Source organism: Equus przewalskii, chromosome 14 (genome assembly GCF_037783145.1).
Source record: "Equus przewalskii isolate Varuska chromosome 14, EquPr2, whole genome shotgun sequence".
Classification (NCBI taxonomy): Eukaryota; Metazoa; Chordata; class Mammalia; order Perissodactyla; family Equidae; genus Equus; species Equus przewalskii.
Window position 1 is genome coordinate 79,855,414 of NC_091844.1, and position 21,779 is coordinate 79,877,192.

Consider the following 21,779-nt stretch of genomic DNA (forward strand, 5'->3'; position numbering starts at 1 on the left):
TGATAGTTAATAACCTTGTGAAATTACAGTTGTACATTATTATTAGTCATGTTGTAGGTACACCACTTCACCCTTAGTGTCCTCCCCCAAACCCCCCTTTCCCCTGGTAACCACTGATCAGGTCTCTTTGTCTATATGTTAACTACCACCTATGAGTGGAGTCATACAGAGTTCGTCTTCTCTGTCTGGCTTATTTCACTCAATATAATACCCTCAAGGTCTCTCCATGTTGTTGTGAATGGGACGACTTTGTCCTTTTTTATGGCTGAGTAGTATTACATTGTATATATATATATATATATATATATATATATATATAATATCCATATCTTCTTTATCCAATCATCAGTTGCTGGGCACTTAGGTTGGTTCCATGTCTTGGCTATTGTGAATAATGCTACGATGAACATAGGGGTGCATGGGACTTTTGGAATTGCCGATTTCAGGTTCTTAGGATAGATACCCAGTAGTGGGATGGCTGGGTCATAAGGTATTTCTATTTTTAACTTTTTGAGAAATCTCCATAGTGGCTGCACCACTTTGCATTCCCACCAACAGTGTATGAGGGTTCCTTTTTCTCCACAGCCTCTCCGACATTTGCCACTCTTGGTTTTGGATACTTTTGCCATTCTAACAGGTGTAATGTGATGTCTTAGTGTAGTTTTGATTTGCATTTCCCTGATGATTAGTGATGATGAGCATCTTTTCATGTGTCTATTGGCCATCCATATATCTTCTTTCGAGAAATGTCTGTTCATGTCCCCTGCCCATTTTTTGATCGGGTTGTTTGATATTTTGTTGTTGAGCTGTGTGAGTTCTTTATATATTATGGAGATTAACCCTTTGTCAGGTAAATAACTTGTAAATATTTTTTCCCGATTAGTGGGCTGTGTTTTTGTTTCAATCCTGTTTTCCTTTGCCTTGAAGAAACTCTTTAGTCTGATGAAGTCCCATTTGTTTATTCTTTCTATTGTTTCCCTTGTCTGAGGGGTTATGGTGTCCAAAAAGATTCTTTTGAAAGTGATGTCAAAGAGTGTACTGCCTATATTCTCTTCTGGAAGACTTATTGTTTCAGGTCTTATCTTTAGGTCTTTGATCCATTTTGAGTTTATTTTAGTGAATGGTGAAAAAGAATAGTCAATTTTCATTCTTTTACATGTGGCTGTCCAGTTATCCCAGCACCATTTGTTGAAAAGACTTTCTTTTCTCCATTATAGGCCCTCAGCTCCTTTGTCAAAGATTAGCTGTCCATAGACATGTGGTTTTATTTCTGGGCTTTCAACTCTGTTCCATTGATCTGTGCACCCGTTTTTGTACCAGTACCATGCTGTTTTGATTACTGTAGCTTTGTAGTATGCTTTGAAGTCAGGGATTGTGATGCCTCCAGCTTTGTTCTTCTTCCTCAGGATTTCTTTAGCAATTTGGGATCTTATGTTGCCCCATACGAATTTCAGGATTCTTTGTTAAATTTCTGTAAAGAATGTCATTGGGATTCTGATTGGGATAGCATTGAATCTGGAGATTGCTTTAGGTAGTATGGACATTTTAACTATGTTTATTCTTCCAATCCATGTGTATGGAATGTCTTTCCATCTCTTTATGTCATCATCGATTTCTTTCAAGAAAGTCTTGTAGTTTTCATTGTATAGATCTTTCACTTCCTTGGTTAAATTTATCCCAAGGTATTTTATTCTTTTTGTTGTGATCATGAATGGGATTGAGTTCTTGAGATCTTTTTCTGTTAGTTCATTGTTAGCGTATAGAAATGCTACTGATTTATGTATGTTGATTTTATATCCTGCAACTTTGCTGTAGCTGTTGATTGTTTCTAATAGTTTTCCTATGTATTCTTTGGGGTTTTCTATAGATAAGACCATGTCATCTGCAAACAGCGAGAGCTTTACTTCTTTGTTGCCTATTTGGATTCTTGTTTTTCTTTTTCCTGCTGAATTGCTCTGGCCAACACCTCCGGTACTATGTTGAATAAGAGTGGTGAAAGTGGGCACCCTTGTCTTGTTCCTGTTCTCAGAGGGATGGGTTTCAATTTTTGTCCATTGAGTATGATGTTGGCTGTGGGTTTGTCATATATGGCCTTTATTATGTTGAGGTACTTTCCTTCTCTACCTATTTTATTAAGGTTTTTATCATAAATCCATGTTGGATCTTGTCAAATGCTTTCTCTGCATCTATTGAGATTACCATGTGGTTTTTGTTTCTTATTTTGTTAATGTAATGAATCACGTTGATTGACTTATGGATGTTGAATCATCCCTATGTCCCTGGTATAAATCGCACTTGATCATGGTGTATAATCTTTTTGATGTATTGCTGTATTTGGTTTGCCAAAATTTTGTTGAGGATTTTTGCGTCTATGTTCATCAGTGATATTGGCCTGTAGTTTTCCTTCTTCGTGTTGTCCTTGTTAGGTTTGGGGATCAGGGTGATATTGGCTTCATAGAATGTGTTAGGGAGGGTTCCAATTTCCTCAGTTTTCTGGAATAGTTTGAGAAGGATAGGTATTAAATGTTCTTTGAATGTTTGGTAGAATTTTCCAAGGAAGCTGTCTGGTCCTTGACTCTTATTTTTGGGGAGCTTTTTGATTACTGTTTCTATTTCTTTACTTTTGATTGGTCAATTCAGATTCTCTATTTCTTCCTGATTCAGTTTGGGGAGGTTGTAAGAGTTTAGGAATTTATCCATTTCTTCTAGGTTGTTCAATTTGTTGGCATATAGTTTTTCATAGTATTCTCTTATGATCCTTTGTATTTCTTTGGTATCTATTGTGATTTCTCCTCTCTCATTTCTAATTTTATTTATTTGAGACTTCTCTCTTTTTTTCTTAGTGAGTCTGGCTAATGGTTTATCGATTTTGTTAATTTTTTTGAAGAACCAACTTTTAGTTTCATTGATCCTTTCTACTGTCCTTTGTGTTCCAATATCATTTATTTCTGCTCTAATTATTATTATTTCCCTCCTTCTACTGAGTTTGGGTTTTGTTTGTTCTTCTTTTTCTAATTCTGTTAGGTGTTGCTTGAGGTTGTTTATGTAAGATTTTTCTTGATTATTGAGGTGAGCCTGTATTGCAATGAACTTCCCTCTTAAGACTGCCTTTGCTGCATCCCAGATAAGTTGGTACGGTGTGTTTTCATTTTGATTTGTCTCCAGATAATATTTGATTTCTTCTGTAATTTCTTCAAAAATCCATTGTTTGTTCAGGAGCATGTTGTGTAGTCTACACATTTTTGCCCCTTTCCCAGCTTTATTCTTGTAGTTGATTTCTAGTTTCATAGCATTATGATCCGAAAAGATGCTCAATATTATTTTAAGCCTCTTGAATTTATTGATGCTAGCTTTGTTTCCCAAGATATGGTCTATCCTTGAGAATGTTCCATGTGCGCTTGAGACGAATGTGTAACTGGCTGTTTTTGGATGAAGTGTGCTATATATATCTATTAAGTCCATCTGGTCTAATTTTTCATTTAATTCTATAATTTCTTGTTGATTTTATGTCTGGATGATCTATCCATTGGTGTTAATGGGGTGTTTAGGTCCCCTACTATTGTATTGTTGTTGATGTCTCCTTTTAGTTTTGTTAATAGTTTCTTTACAAATTTTGGTGCTCCTGTGTTGGGTGCGTATATATTTATAAGTGTTATGTCATCTTGGTGGAGTGTCTCTTTTATCAGTATATACTGCCCCTCTTTGTCTTTCTTTATCTGTTTTGCTTTGAAGTCTACTTTGTCTGATATAAGTATGGCAACACCTGCTTTCTTTTGTTCATTGTTAGCTTGGAGTATTGTCTCCCATTCCTTCACTCTGAGTCTGTGTTTGTCTTTGGGGCTGAGGTGTGTGTCCTGGAGGCAGCATATTGTTGGATCTTGTTCTTTGATCCATCCTGCCACTCTGTGTCTTTTGATTGGAGAGTTCAATCCACTTACATTTGGAGTGATTATTGAAATGTGGGGGCCTACTGCTGCCATTTTATCACTTGTTTTCCGGTTCTTTTGCATTTCCTTTGTATCTCATCCCATGATTTTTGGATTCCTTATCCAGGTAGGTAAATTTCTGTATTGGCTTTCTTCTTATTTGTAATTTGTGTCTTTATTCTTGTTATTTGTTTAGTGGTTACCAGGTGGTTTGTATAACACATCTCGTAGATGAGATAGTCCTTTTTCTAATAGCCTCTTTTTCCTTTAAATTAAGACGTTCCATTCCTTCTCTCTTCCCCTTCTAAGTTGTTATTGTCAGATTTTTTTTTCCTCTTCCTTTTTGTGTTGTGACTTTGTGGTTAAAATGACTAGGTATATTTATTCTTGGTGTTTCTGTTCCGTTTATCTTTAATGTTTTATTTAACTTTTGTTAACCTGTTCTGATGGAGAACTGCTGCATTCTGTTATTGTCCTTCTGCTTATCTCCTTTGTTCTGGATTTTTGTAACCCCTTTCCTTTTTTTGATTTTTCAGATATGAGTTTCTTCCTGAGCATTTCTTAAAGAGGAGGTCTTGTGGCAATGAACTCCCTTAGCTTTTGTTTATGTGGGAAAGTTTTTATTTCTCCATTGTATTTGAAGGATATTTTCACTGGGTAGAGTATTCTTGGCTGCAGGATTTTGTCCTTCAGAGTTTTGAATATTTCATTCCAATCTCTTCTAGCCTATAACGTATCTGCTGAGAAATCTGCTGATAGCCTTATGGGGGTTCCTTTGTAGGTTATTTTCTTCTGCCTGGCTGCCCTTAGTATTTTCTCTTTGTTGTTGACTTTTGCTAGCTTCACTACTATATGCCTTGGGGTTGGTCTTCTTACATTGATAAAGTTTGGAGATCTATTGGCTTCTGTCACATGAAGTTCCATCTCTCTTCCCAAGTTTGGAAAGTTCTCAGCCATTTTCTTTGAACAGGCCTTCTGCCCCCTTCTTATTCTCTTCTCCCTCTGAGATGCCTTTAACCCTTATGTGGCATCTCCTAATTGAGTTGGATAATTCTCAGAGAGTTTCTTCATTTCTTTTTAGTCTTAGTTCTCTCTCCTCTGTCTGCAGCATTTCTATATTCCTATCCTGCAAATTGTTAATTCTGTCCTCCATATTATTGACCCTACTTTTCAGAGAGTCCAGATTTTTCTTAATCTCCTCCATTGTGTTCTTCATCTCCAGTATTTCTAATTGGTTCTTCTTTATAGTATCAAGCTCTTTTGTGACATAGCTCCTGAACTCATTGTGTTGTCTATCTGAATTCTCTTTTAACTTGTTGAGTTTTTAAATAATGGCTGTTTTGAAATTGTCGTCATTTAGGTTATAGATTTCATTGTCTTTGGGATTGTTTTCTGGGTGCTTATCATTTTCCTTCTGTTCTGGAGATTTAATATATTTGTTCATACTGCTTGATGGCGTGGATTTGTGCCTCTACATAGAGATAGAGTTTAGTCGCTGCTTCCACTTGTTGCAACTGGTGTGTGGGGGGGAGAAAGCTGTTTAGACTGCACCAACCTGGAACCCTGTCAGCTGTTACTGACTGGACCTGGGCCCCTCCTCGTAGTCACAGTGGTCCTGTCGGGTCCCTCGTCAGTTGTGGGGGCAATTGCAAGGGGGCCTCAGGCTGCTGGTGCCTACTGTTGCAGACCACCTAGATGTGCTCCCTCCATGGGGTCTGCAGCAGTGTTATGGGCTTTCCCAGCAGCCGGGAGCAGGATCACCTATAATCGCAGCTCTGTCACTGTCAGAGCCCACAAGATCACACTTGTGTCCACTATAGGTCCCAGCAGAGCTATGGGTATCTTCTTCAGTCTGTGGTTAGCTCACCTAGCTGTGCTACTTTTGCCCCAGGGCCTTCCAGCTTTGTGACTGCCTGTCGGGACCTCTCCACTAGTGCTGTGCAGAGGCTTTTGCTGTGGCTGCTGTGGGAAGCTGGAGTTCCCCCCTGGGCCACGTAGCCATTCCACTGGAGCTCCACCCAGCCCCAGACCACTCCCACGGAATCTCTGGCAGCCCCTTGACCTGTCTGGGACATGGCCAGTGTCTGTGGGCTTGGCAGCGGCTAGCATACTACTGCCTTGTGGGAAATTCTGCTCTTTGGGAGCTTCCTGGGGTTCTGAATGCTGGGCAGGGCCTCTCTGCTAATGGCGAGCAGAGGCTTTCCTTGCTGGCAGTGTGGGACCCTGGAGTTTCCCCCTGGGCTGTGGAGCCGGGCACTGGAGCTCCACCCAGCCCCCAAGCACGTCCGCGGGAAGTCTAGGCACCTCTTTCACCATCCTGTGCACAGCCAGAGACTGTGGGCCCAGCAGCGGCTGGTGGACTGGTGCTCTGCCAGGGAATCTGCTCCCTGGGAGCTTCCCGGTGTTCTGAATTCTGGGCAGCGTCTCTCTGCTAATGGCGAGCAGAGGCTTTCCCTGCTGGTGGGTGCAGGACCCTGGAGTTTCCCCCTGGGCTTAGGTGTAATCGAGGGGGGCTTAGGTAGGGCTGTTGTCATCTGTTTCCACCGTCGCTCCGCTGGTGAGAGCACAATCCCGCCCTTGGTGTGTGGCGATGCTATGGGGGAGTCTGCCGGACGAGAGCCTCTTGCAGGAACTGAGCTGTCTGGGGGTCAGGTGTTGGAGAGTTTTCACCTATCTCCATCTCCCGGAGTGAAGTCCGTTTCCTTCTGATGTATAGCAGCATGGGTCTCTCAGGTGTCTTGAGATGCTATCTGGATCTCCTTTGTTAACCGATGAATGTCCAATTAGTTGTAGATTCAAAGTGGGAGAGACAAAGAAGACTACTCACTCTGCCATCTTGGTCCCACCTCTCTCTATTTTATTTTTAAATATTACTTGGCATCGTAAGACTAGCTGTCATCTCTCAAGGTCTAAGGTCTTCCTCAAACTCACAAATAGAGTTAGTAGTGGACCCTGAGTAAGATGTAAAATGATACAATTATTGCACGTGGAAGTGTTGTGGTAAATCTTGAAATATAGAGAAATTACTAAGATGTTATTTAAGCTGGGTTTTCTGATTTCCATTCTGATGTTCTATTATGTCTTGATTGTGACCTTGATCTTATGTCTCACACAAAGAGGATTATTGTCTCTTTTGTAATTTCACCTACATATTTAATCTTGAGAAACTTTTACGAATGCGATTTTCTTTTTGTCTGGAGACTTTACTGGTGCTTAGCATAACTTTACTGAAGGAGGGTTTCTTCCTTCAATTTACTCTTTTAAATGTTCTCAAACTTTCATTTAGGGTCATCTCACATTATTTTCTGAAAGTTTCGAATAAATTTTTCTTCATTTGATCCCCCCAAAACATGTGCCTTCAACCTTATTATTAAGTAAACTGTCATCTCCCTTCTCAAATTACTTTAACATACATGAGAAAAAGTTTCCATCTTGCAAGAATAGTGTAGTTGCTGAAAGTAACCATGCTGTAATATAATAAATTTGCTATGCTTTACTGAACTTGAAATATTGTATTGTTAAATAACAAAAATGATGAAGGAGCATGTAGGAAGTCCATGCAGAAAAATCATCTTTTCTGATTAAATAAATATGAAGCAAATCTATCATTCTAGGTAAATACCTACCCATGGCTGAGTAAGCCTGGCTCCAGAAGTGGGCATGCTGCAGCAGGTTAATTTCAATGACTAGGTGGGCAACTATGGGCTCACGCTGAATGAAAGTTATTCTGTGTAGATCTGTGATTTTTGACAAAGCAAAACCTACAGAGGATTTTTAGATTTTTTTCCTGCCCATGCCTGGAAAAAGCTTTTCAAAATTAAATCCCATAAAACATCCAATAGATAGACAAAAATGAGTTTAATATAAAAAAAGAGAGAAAGTTAAGTAGAGAATTTTACAGTTTAAGATATGAAAGTCAAATATTTAGAGTCTTAAAGGCAACTTGAACTTCTGTGTCTTAAAAATATCTAAGGGGTGGTCTGGGGGCATAGTGGTTAAGTTTGCACACTCCACTTCAGCAGCCCCAGGTTTGTGGGTTCAGATCCCTGATAGGATCCTGGGTACAGACCTACACACTGCTCATCAAGCCATGCTGGAGTAGCATCTCACATATGAAATAGAGGAAGATTGGTGCAGATGTTAGCTCAGGAACAATCTTCCTCACAAAAAAGAAAGAAAGAAAAACATATCTAAAGGGAATGATAGCAGCATGGATAACTGAAAAAAGAGGCAGATCTTTATTATCTCAACAAATGTGCCCATGGTTTTATAAAGGGGTATATTTAAAATGTCACTGTTTTCTGTATATTTTTACTTCTAAGGGTTCTGGATTTTTTAAAAATTGGATGGTATCCAAATAAATGATTTTATTGTGCTTTCCAATTTACACAATGCAAATTTCATCTATTTTGTCATTTTTGTCTTCATCTGAGATAGATGGTACATGAGGTCATTAATCTCATCACCGTTTCATAGAGGGTAAAATTAAGATAAAAAATCTTATTAAAGAGGAGTCTGGGAATTTCTGTCATAGATTTTCCATGACATAAAGTATCATAACACTTGAAGGAGGATAGGAGCTTAAGATTCATGTGGTTTAACTTCTCAGTAAATAATTATCTTTAATAATATGGACTTCCTATGAATTTCATGCTATAGAGCTTTTACTTTATTTTATTTTGTTATAAAAAAGTACTTTATTGGAGGTGTTATTACTTTAAGATATCCATACTTTAAGATAAGGAGCCTAAAACTGTGAGATTTTAAGCAATTTAACCAATGGCATCGGCTAGTAGTTGGCAATGCTAAGACTTGTGTTCAGGTCTCCAGGTTCTAAAAAATATATGTTAAGCCATCCAGTTTCCATCCTGAGTGCATGTTCAACGTTTTAACTCAAGAAGACCCAGAAGCACAGGCCACATGAGCTGGGCTGTCTCCTCCTTGGTTCCAGATGGAAGACCTGCCTTGTTGGTTCCAGAAGGTAAGGCCTAGGCCAAGGGGTGAAGGCACCCTGGGCTGAGGGAGCAGGGCTGCCACCTTGGTCTGCCTGGAAGGCAGGGCTACCACCCTGGTGTGCACATAGAGCAGAGTATCCAGACAAAGTGGATTATTCTTGAGCTTTAAAATGTAATAGAATTTGTCCTGCTAGGTTTTGGACTTCCTTGGGAATTGTGACCTCAGAATGTTACAGTATTTAAAGATAGAGTCTATGCAGAGGTAATTAAATTAAAGTGAGATCATATGGGTGGGCCCTAATGCAATATGACTGGTGTGCGTATAAGAAGAGAAAATTTAGACACAGATACAAATGAAGGGAAGACAACTGGAGACGCAGGGAGAAGATGGCCAACTACAAGCCAAGGGGAGAGTCCTGGAGCAGATCCTTCCTTCACAGCCTTCAGGAGGAATGAGCTGTGCTGACATCTTGATCCCAGACTTCTAAACTCCGGAACGGTGAGAAAATACATTTTTGTTGTTTAAGGCACCCAGCCTATAGTACTTTGTTATGACAGCCCTGGTAAACCAATACACAACTCAAAATGATGACTTTTTTCTGTACCTAATTTCAAGCAAGTCTCATCAGGTTAAAAGTAACTCGAACACACATGGATGTCTATCCATTTCTGAGAGTGAGCAGTTATTTAACTGTTCCTTTTTTGAAGTCACTAAAATGTCAAAGTGACTTTAGTTGTGTATTTTCTTTTTTTTTCTTACAGCATTTCTGCAAGTTTAGAGAAAACAGTTATAAATGCATGCATGAAATGGATGATGAAACAAATCATGTCTACCATTCAATCTGGTGAATCAGAATAAAAGGGTTTTAGAGCTGGTGAAACATTTGAGAAATTTATTCCAACCTGATATTACACAATGTTCTTGGCTCAAGCCTTTACTTTGGGAGCAAGTAGATGTTAATTTTTGCTGTTACAAAAATAAAATACTATTTATAATTTTGTGTCGCTGTTTAATCTTTAAAGACCCTCCTTCTAAATTTATTTTGGCAGGGGATATTTGTTTATCAATCAGAGAGAAATAAATCGCTTTAAAAAAAATAAACTATTCCCGTAAACATGACTGAATCATGAAGTAGCTTTTTTGGCTAGACGGGTAGCCACAAAAATGTTCTTAATTTCAGAACTTTGTGAATGTACCAAAACATTTTTTAAGGACTGAACCACTTTATAGAAAAAAAAAAACTTGAAATGTTTTATTATTTGGTTATCTTAAACATTATTTATGGTAAACTCAATTGATACATAACCTGCTTGGGTAGAAAAATACAATTTTTCTTCATGAAGAAAGTGATAAGCATCTTCACGATAGACAAGTTAAGAGAATCGTTTCTGAACAGAACAAACTATGTTTGAAAAACAGGAAGCCTTCACCTTTGCGCTGCATGTTCCCCAAGCTCACTTCTGAGAGAGGAACCTTGTAGGATTCCAAAGCAAAGACCCCACAGCCAGAGTCTCTGGTGAAGTAAACAATCTGCCAGCTGGAAATAGTCGTCCCATTTCCGTATTGTTTAATTCCAGAGTCCTCTGCATGTTGACGTTTTCAAGGTCTCTTGCCCCTAAATTGCACATCTTGTGTTGGTCTTTTTCCATGCTGTCTCCTTTTAAATTTAGAGTGGATCTGCTCTCTAAGACTCTACTAGAGTTCGCTCCCTTGGTCTCCAAACCCAAGTATTCTGCGACCCACTGGACATTCCTATTTGAATGTTTAATGTATAGGCTGCCCTAATGCAATTATGTCTAAAATCAAATTCCTCCCTATACTTCCCACTTCCTTACTAACAAAAAAACAATTCTGCTCCTCCTCCAGGAATTTGTATATCAGGGAATATCACAGTGATTTATGAAGCGTTCCATACTATAAACACGTATAGAACCTAATCTCCTCCTCCCTTAATCCCTATATCCATCTAAATTATTCTTTTTCATTTCTGTCAATTCTTTATTATGCTTCTATTACAGTGGTGGGAAGTCTGTTACACTTAGTTCTAATAAATCCACTCCTATTTATATATAGGATAGTTTTGAAGTGGAATAAAACCATATCTATAATAATTAAATGAAAAGCAAACAATATTTACAATCTTTTACACAAAATAAAAGTGATTTGTTTTTCAAATCTTTGCAAATACTTAGAATAGAATTGTTATTTTTTCCAGTTTTATTGAGAAATAATTGACATACATCACTACATAAGTTTAAAGTGTACAGCATGATGATTTGATTTACATGTATTGTGAAATGACTACCACAATAAGTTCAGCTAACATCCGTCTTCTCACATAGAAACAAAAGAAAGGAATGAACTACGAAAAACAGGAAAAAAAATTTCTCCTTGTGATGAGCACTCTTAGGATTTACTCTCTGAACTACTTCCTGCATATCATACGGCAATGTTAGCTATAGTCCTTATGTTGTACATTACATCCCTAGTAGTTATTTACCTTATAACTGGAAGTTTTTACATTTTGACCACTTTCTTCCAATTTTCCCTCCCCCTACTCTCCACCTGTGGTAACAACAAGTGTGATTTCTTTTTCGATGAGTTCGCTGGGTTTTTTGGGAGGATGGGGGTTCTACATATACGTGACATTATACAGTATTTGTCTTTCTCTGACATTTCACTTAGCATATGCCTTTAAGGTCCATCTGTGATGTCACAAATGGTAGGATTTCCTCATTTTTTATGGCTGAAAAGTATTCCATTGTATGTAAATTCTTTATCCATTCATCCATCAGTGGACACATGTTTTTTCCGTATCTTGGCTGTTATAAATAATGCTGCTATGAAGATGGGGGTGCAGATATCTTCTCAAGTTACTGTTTTTGTTTCCTTTGCATGTAGTCCCAGAAGTGGAATTGCTGGATCATATGGTAGTTCTATTTTTAATTTTTGTTATTGTTGTTGTTGAGGAAGATTTTTTTGCTTGAGGAAGATTAGGCCTGATCTAACACTAACATCTGTGCCAGTCTCCCTCTATTTTGTATGTGGGCCACTGTCACAGCATGGCTGATGTGGTGTAGGTCTGTGCCCAGGATCTGAACCCATGAACCCCGGCTGCCAAAGTTGAGCGTGCTAAACTTAACCACTATGCCATGGGGCCAGCCCCTATTTTTAAGTTTTTGAGGATCCTCCATACTGTTTTCCTTAGTGACAGTACCAATCGACAATCCCACCAAATGTGCCCAAGGGCTCCCTTCTCTCTCTATACATCGATGCCAGCATTTGTTATCTCTTGTCTTTTTGATGATGGACATTCTAACAGGTGATATCTCATTGTGCTTTTAATTTGTATTTCCTGAATGACTAGAGATGTTGAGCCTCTTTTCATTTTTGATTATGTTCCCAAAATATTAGAGGAAATATACTTTTGTGCATCTGTTGTTTAAAATTCAAATTTTACTTCCATAGTTTAGACCATTATCATCTATCCCCTGAATTACTGTCATATATTTGAAAGTGTGTTCCTAGCTTTCCATCTGCCTTTCTTCATTCTGTTTTTCATATGAAATCCAGATTGATCTTTCCAAATAGAAAATCTGCTTTTTCAAAATTTCTTGCTTCACGTCTTTGTGCCTTTTGTCCTCGGGATAAGTTCCAATGTTTTTAATGAACACAACACAGTCCTTCATTATTTGCCCCCAGACTTTCTTTCATTTATACAACCTCCTACCAAGTAAAATAAACTCAAACAACTATACTTACTGACCTCTTTGCAGATCTCTGAAGCCTTCACGTATCTTTCACCTCACTACTACTTCCTTCTCCAGAATATTTTCCTTGCCTGCTTCATCAGCAACTTAATCTGAACAACATCTCCACACCCTTTAGGGCTCAGATTTGAGGTGTTATTACAAATAAAATCTTCCCTGATTCCCTAAGACTGAGTTCAGTATTCCTGCAATGTGCTTCACTGAGTACCTTGTTACTTAAAGCACAAGACCTGTGGGATGTTATTATTTTCTGTTTACTTCTCTAAGCTTCTTGTGGAAGAGAACATTATTTTTTTAACTTATAGATCCAGAAGCTATCATAGCTCTTAGTGCATAGTAGACATGCAAAAAATATTTGTTAAACAGTTGGAAAATAAATGCTTTCTCTCTAGCTTGAATGCCTTTCAGTTCACTTGACCTTAATCCAGTTCCCAGCCTTAGATGAAATTTTCCATGCTTCTGATCCCCAAAACTATAGACACTTTTCTCACAGCTTTTGAAATCATTTTTCAAAAACTTAGAACAAGCTTCAATGCCTGAAATGCTATGGCCTAGGAATTCAGATATCCTAATACGCATAGGATATATGTGTTTATTCATTGAATCACAAAATATCACTGACCATTTACTATGCACAGAACTTAAGTTGGGAGAGGACATACAGGGTAACACTGATAAATTAGGCCCTGTTCTCAAGGTGTATATGGTGATTTCAGTCTAGATCTTAATGTAGATGTCTTCAACAATAAATATTTTACAATATTTGGAATATTTGGCTGAATTATATAAACCTGTTGATATTTGATAATTTGAGGGTATAAAAGATACCCATTTCAATTGTTTCAAGGTAATACTTCGCCTGTAAATTTGAGACATGTTATAAGATTTGCTTCTTTGTATATGTTCTTCTATAAATAAATTTCAGCATATATATTCTTACTGTGGGCAGAATTTGGGAGTCATTATTTCCCTCTAGGTTATGATCATATAATCACATAAATTCAATAAATACTTATTAATCACCTAAAATGTGCCTACCAGATGGGTAAAATACATGAATATTGCCTGTGGTCTCCAGTGCTTATATTTATTTTGAGTTGTAATGGAAAAATATACAAACTCAAACAATATACCTGGATTTGTCCTTTGTTTCAGTCACTCAGCTATATTATTTTGTATTAAGCTTATTTCAACTGCTTAACTCATGCACACACAAATATTCTTAATGTTTGTCATTGTTTACTCCTCGAATTGTGCATTCACCCCAGTCTTTGTCCCAGTAAAGGTGAAACTTTGTAACCAAGGAAGTATATATGCTCCTCGATCCAAATGACTATTAGGAACATAGCTCAGGAAATGATTAAAAGATGAATTATTCCCCTAAAAGCTACGTTCTTTCACAAACTCAATTCTCAGATGCCAAGCTCATTTGGTGGCAGCAGATCTTTCCGCGATGTCTGAGATCTAAGTAATAGCTGATTCCATTATCCCCCTCTGGCTTGTTAGCAACTGAAGGAACAATTTTTGCACAGGTTTGACAAACCAGTAATCAAACGGCAGTCTTCCTGTTCCAAAGGAACAATAAAATTGACTCACACAAAGAAGCTATTGGAGCTGCTGTCACGAGTTATGGCTATGGGTTTTGTCTCACTGTCAGATGTACAGAAGCAGAAGGCAGGGCCTCGGATGCCTGTGCAGCAATCCAAGCAGAAGAGGAGTCTGGTATGACCCGGCACTCCACCATGCCTGTGGATGTTGAGAACCGTCAAGCCACACATGTGGACTATGGCCTTCCTATTTTCACAATTGTCATTTTAATTAAAGTAGCACAATTTCATTTGTGGAAATGAAAGATGGTCTGAATTTTCATTATTGCTTTTACCAAACTGTTAATGTATAAATAGTCTGAGACCTCAAACATATACATATTGGAAAAGTCTCTTAATAAGCCTGAAGAAATTTTTTCATGCTTAAAAGAAAAACAAAGATATGTAGTTAGTTGTGAAATCAGATGTAATATTTTGTGTTGAGCATCATGTCCCGTTAATGGCAGATTAGTTTCCTATGACTATAAGATACAATTTTCGTTTAAAAAATTTAAAAAAGAATGACTGAATATAATGGTATTCCCTCTTATCTGTTTTGCAAAGCCCGTTTTAAATGACATTTTTCTTTTAGAAATCTCCCTATATTAGCTGAGAATTCTGACTCCCATCCCAGATATTCTCTTACTGTTTGCTTCCTATGTTTGAGAGTGAGACAGTACATGAATTATTACTTGCATTTAAAGAATTCTAAAGAAACTGCACGGGCAATGCAATGGTTTGTGAAGATTTGGCGTGTTTTGAAAAGGGCATGCAGTTGAATATAGCAAGAGTACGTATTGCATGAAACCAGGAGGGAGAGGTAGAGTTTGCAATGGAAATTTAAGGAGAAAGGGAGACTTAAGTCATGTAATTGAAGGTGGAGAAATTTTGGTGCATTTGATCCTAATCAGCAGGTTTAAATGATCTTCAATTTTCCATTGGAAATCTCTGCCCTCATTTCCGTAAAGACTCCATTTAGCCAGGACCAAGGTGTAGTCTGAAATTGGAGAAGAGAAAGTGAAGGTAGAGACTTAAAATTGCCACTGTGATCTGACAGAATAAATGGACAGGAGTGTGGCTTGATAAAATATAAGATGCATAAAATGAATCATGTAAAGGAGATGCTGAAGGCTTTTCAGAGCTCAGGAAGGGAACAAGAAGAAAAGAGGATTGGATTCTAGTCATTAATCTGCCAGATTATTTGTCATAGTTCCAGGAACATTATGGTTTCTAGGGTAACACCTGATTTCATCAACCAAATGAATATATTTTACAGGATCTCCCCACTCCAGAATAGGTAAAAATTAAGGCAATTTGAACATATCGGAAGGAAAGGAAATTTTATGAAGCCAGTGTTACCTTACAAAGCTGATTTTAGGCATGTTTTCCCCTTAAATGTAAAATTCTAGACTTTCCCGGTTGATGAGTAAATATCCCAAGAGTTAACAATAGTAGTAAGAGAGCCCATTTAAAAAGTGTCAGGATATTGTAACTCTAAAGTACACACAAAGGCTACAATATTATTGTCTATTATGCACTGCAAAATTGAAAGCTTTTAAAACCATTCAAGTACTTCTACTAATAGCTGGAGAAAGACATTACAGTTTTCCCACATCAGGAAATAAAGGTACCCATAGCAAGAGCTTGAAAATTTGAATTGCAATAATGGCCCTCTATTTTCACCCTGCAGTCTACAGTTTAGTTTTGGTCCTAAATCACTCCCCATAAATCCTTCTATTTATTTAATATTTGTGAGTTTTTAAATCATTTTTATTTGATTTTTTTAATAAAAACATCACTGCTGAACTTCGGATACTTGATTTAGTTTTATTTACCTAAGTAACAGTTAATGGCTTTGAGAGGCTACTTCCAGCTTGCAGAAGTAAGGAGGATTGGCAAATACTCTCTCCAAAAAGGAAACTTCACAACACTATTAAAAAGAGTCATTTCAGTGCCCTGAAAATTGACCGAGACATGAAGCAAAATGAGAAGTGCTTGTTCATGACAAACTACTGAACTTTGGGTAAGAAGAGTGGAAAACCATGATGTTCTTGCCTGGGGCTGATGCCAGCCCTCCCACCCCAGTTCTGGAGGTTTAGGCTGTGTGAGCCAGAATCTTCACTGCTGGAAGGGCCTGAGTTCATTTGGTGCAGTGGGTGGAAAATGTTTTTGAAATCCAGTGTGTATTTTACACTTATAGCCGTATCAATTCAGAAGGACCATGTTTTAGGTAATCAATAGCCCCAAACAGCAAGTGGATTCCTTTGCTCTGTATTAATTGGCCACCAGTTCCTTTTAACTAGGCAAGTTAAGTGTTGATATACTCGGACACTTCCTCGCCATCCTTTTTTACGGCTCTATTCAGACCTACAACACTGCTTGTAGGGATGGCTACCAGTCTTCAAAGTGCTTTCCTTTACTCCTGTAGTTGCTGCTCTGAACTTTTCTGCTTCCAGTCCATTCTCCCCAGGCCCTCTGGAGCACCATTAAAAAGCATAGGTAGAATCATCCATTTTTGTTTACTATGCAAATATTGATCATGCCGTGCATTTCTCTTTATATACATCGTACTGCAATAAAAGTTGACGTAAGAGATCAAGTCCTGCTATACCTGAGACTGCAGTGACACCCTAGGATGGCATACAGTCCCTCTCCCATCCAACACGTTTTTACAAACCTTTGGTCCCAACTGTAATGACTACCATAATGATTAAAATTCAAACTCTGATCCAACCACTTATCTAACATATTTTTTCTTATTTTCATATAATCAGATATAATATTATTTTGCCCTTGATACTGTAATTGAGCTTCAAGGCTTAGCTTAAAAGAAACTCTTTTATGGAGTTTAACAAAAGTTAATCATCCAGATTGAAGTAGGAATTTCCCTGTAGATACATATGTGCATACATAACAATGTCATAAGAAAACTTATTTTAACATATAATTTCTCATCTCATTTTTTGTGTGTGTGCATGATGTTTGTTTGCTTGGACATCTTTTTTAGTCTGTCTCCCTCTCACATTGGGTTATAAGTTCTTTGAAGGAAAGATGCTTTCACACATCTGCACTTATTTTAGTATCTTCAAAACATAGCATAGAAGTGAAGGTATTAGCTCAATACATTTTGCTAAATTTAAGATTATACAACTAAATTTTTCAGCTAAATGCTCAAAAACTGGAGATGGAATTTTTTTGACAAGAATAGAGAGATGAATATAACTGCATGGAACTAGATCTCTTAGTGACGCTAAATTTGACCACATTTCTGCATTGCTTCTAATTCCGCAACAGTCATGTTCACACATACACAGATCAAGGTAAGCCATGGGAGTGTCTTTGCCACATGAAATACAAATCTCTCTGCAAAGGGCTGATGAAAAAATAGATAAGCATTTTACACCTTAGAATTACTGATTTCATGAAATGGATATTTGAGATGTGATTTTTAAAATTGAGGTGAAACTCACATGACATACAATTAACTATTTTAAAGTGTATACTTCGATGGCATTTATTGCATTCACAATGTTGTGCAACCATAATTCATTCTAGTTTTAAAACTTTGTCATCACCCTGGAAGAACAAACCATACCTAATCAGCAATCACTCCCCATTTCCCATCCCTGCTTTCTGTCTCTATGCATTTGTCTACTCAGAATATATCATATAAAATGAAATATACAATATGTGATGTTTTGTGTCTGGCTTCTCAGACTTAGCATAAAACTTTTATGGTCTAGCCACATTGTAGTAATGTGTCAGTATTTTATTTCTTTTTATTGCTGAATAACATTCTATTGTATGTAAATACTGCAAATTATAATTTTCTTATTGGTCATTTGACTAGACATTCTATCCATTGTTGAAGGTGAGATATTGAAAGCTCCAAATATTATTGTAGAACTATTACTCTCTTTAATTTTGTCAGTGGTTGCTTCATGTATTTTGTGACTCTGTTGTTTGGAGTTTATGTTTATAATCGGTATATTTTCTTTATGAATGGATCCCTTTATCTATAAAAAATGAATTATCTTTCTCTTATAACAACTTCTGTCTTAAAATCTATTTTGTTCAACATTATTATGACCTCATCAGCTCTTTAATGGCTACTATTTGTATGTAATATCTTTTCCCATTCTTTCACTTTCAACCTATTAGTGTTTCAAAGTTTAAAATGAATCTCTTTTAGGTGGCATGCAACTGGATCTTGTTGTTTTCATCAATTCTGCCAGTCTCTGTCATTTGTTTGGCGAACTTAATCCATTTACATTTAAAATGGTACTGATAAAAGACATTTGGCATTGTAGATTTGTTTTCTATATGTCACAAATATTGTCTTCTTGCTAAAACTATGTTCCTTATCATGTGTGGTTAATGAAGTTTCTATTTAGTTTTCTCCATGGTCATCCAGTTTCCTGAAAGAGATTTACTTAAATGCTTGAACTAAATTAGAAAACAAGCACACAAAAGAAGAAAAAAAATAAAGGGAATTCTGTCATCTTGGTCAACACTACTAGGGAAGCCACTTCAGCCAATGAGAGTTGAAACAATGCTCAACCTCTGTGCTATGGCCATAGCAAATATCAGGTACATCAAAACCCACACCTCCAATTTTTGTAAGACAATGTCCCCTTCGTCCAATTTGACACAAGAAAGCCTCACCAGGAATGTAGGCCACTATCCCTATGGCTGCCTGCCACAGGGCTGGGGGTTGGGAAACTTTGCTCACTACTCAAAATGCCAAAATTCACCAAAATTTACAAGCCTTTTTCTACATCAGACACTCTTTTTGATACCACAAGTGTTCAACCAGACTTCAGAGTTTCCATAGTTTAAATAGTTGATTCAGAGAATTCTTGAGCTAAATAGTGATTTTGGTATAGGGATGGATTCCTGAAGCCACCTCCTCTTCATCTTCTGTGAGATCGAAGACGTGAATGTTTTATGCTGCCCTATTTTCATTTGTTCTTTGCTTTCTTTCTTTCTTTAATTTTTAATAGACTTTTGTTTAGAGTATTTTTAGAATCACAGCAAAACTGACTGGAATGTACAAAGAGCTCCATACACATTTTCCCCTATACACGTGCAATCTCCTCTACTCTCAACATCTCACACCACAGTGGTATATTTGTTACAATTAATAAAGCTACATGAACACATGATTATCCCCCAAAGCCCATACTTCACAATAAGGTTCACTCAGAGTTGTACATTCTATAGGATTGGACAAATCCTGTATAGTCACATGTATTCACCATTGTAGCGTCATTCAAAATAATTTTACTGACCCAAAATCCTCTGCCCTCTGCTTATTCATCTCTCTCCATTGCCTCTAATCCCTGGCGACTAGTGAACGTTTTACCATCTCCATAGTTTTGCCTTATTTAGAACGTCGTATAGTTGGAATCTTATAGTATGCAACCTTTTCAGATTGGCTTCTTTCACTTAGAAAAATACATTAGGGGTTCCTCCATGTCTTTTCATGGCTTGACAGCTTATTTCTTTGTGGTGCTGAATAATATTCCATTGTTTGGATGTACCACAGTTTATTTATCCATTTACCTACTGAAGGATACCTTGGTTGCTTCCATGTTTTGGTACAACAAAACAAGAATGGAGCTTCTATAAATATACAAATATGTTTATATGAAAAAATGAATATGAATAAAGCTGTTATAATCATCCTTGTGTATGTTTTTGTTTGCACATAGGTTTTCAATTCATTTGGTTAGATATCAATGAGTGTGATTGCTGCATTTTGTGGTCAGAGTCTGCTTAGTTTTGTAAGAAACTGCCAAACTGTCTTCCAGATTGGCTGTACAATTTGGCTTCCCCACCAGCAGTGAACAAGAGTCCCTGTTCTCCACATCCTTACCAGCATTTCATATTTTGGATTTTGGTCATCCTCCTGGTTTTATAGTGGTGTCTCATTGTTTTAATTTGCCTTTCCCTAGTGACATATGACGTTGAACATATTTCATGGTTATTTGCCATCTGAATATCTTCGGTCTAGTGTCTGTTAAATCTTTTTCTTACTTTTTATTTGAGTTTTTCAATCTTCTGTTATTGAGTTTTAAGAGTTATTTGTATATTTTGGATAACAGTCCTTTATTATATGTGTTTTTTGCAAATATTTTCTCCCAGTTGATGTCCTGTCTTATCATTTTCTTGACAGCGTTGTTCACAGAGCAGAGCTGTAAATTTTAATGAAGTCCAGCTTATCAATTATTTTTTTCATGGCTCATGCCTTTGGTGTTGTGTCTCAAAAGGTATCACCATATCCAAGTTCATCTGGATATTCTCCTATGTTACCATGTAAGAGCTTTATAGTTTTGCATTTTACATTAAGATCTATGCTCCATTTTGAGTTAATTTTTGCAAGGGATATAAGGTCTGTTTCTAGATTCATTTTTTTTGCATGTGATGTCTAACTGTTCTGGCAACATTTGTTGAAACGACTATCTTTACTCCATTGTATTGCCTTTGTTCCTTTGTCAAGGATATGTTGACTGAATTTATATGGATCCATTTCCAGGCTCTCTATTCTGTTCCATTAATCAATTTGTGTATTCTTTCACTCATACTATGCTCTCTTGATTACTATAGATTTATAGTAAGCTTTGAAGTCAGATATGGTCGGTCCTCTGAATTTGCCCTTCTCCTTTAATGTCGTATTGAGAACTCTGGATTTTTTGCCTCTCTATATAAACTTTAGAGTCAGTTTGTTGATCACCATAAAATAGTTTGCTGGATTTTTTTTATTGTAATGCACTGACTCTATAGATCAAGTTGAAAAGCTGACATCTTAACAAAACTGACAATATTATTCATTCTTCTCCATGAACATGGCGTATCTCTCCATTTATTTAGCTCTTCTTTGACTGCTTTTTTTAATGACATACCCCCTTTTGGCATTTGAAAAATTGTTCCCCTGTCTCCATGCTTTTACTACCTGAATCTCCCTCTGTGCACCCTGAACCCTTTTCTGTAAGTTTCCCATTAATAGTATTTAAAGATTTCATTTTATTTGCTTAAAAATGTATATCATGTGTTTGAATTAATCTCATTTTTACATATAAAACCTTATATCTTAGGGAATATCACATTATCTTGCATTGTCTTATACTTTATCATTCTAGCTATGCCTTTCTTATATGAAATGATTTATTTACTTTTCATAACTTGTATTGATATTGTTTAGATTATTAAAATAATATATATTTATAACAATGTAGGAGAACTTCAAAAATAAATAAAGAAGAATTAAAAGATATATATTCTCCACAATTATATACATAGATTGTATTTTTATATTAATGAATTTACTAGTCTTTTTCTTTGCACACAATCTTTTCTCTTTTATGCTCTCTTATCATACATATATAAATATTTATGTATTTCTTCCCTATAAAATATACATTTTGCTTCCCGTATTTTGTCTCATTGCATCATGACCATTTAATCACACCTTTATAAATTATTTCAGCATATATTCTCTCCTAAATGATCTCATCCACACCTATGGTTTTAAGAATAAC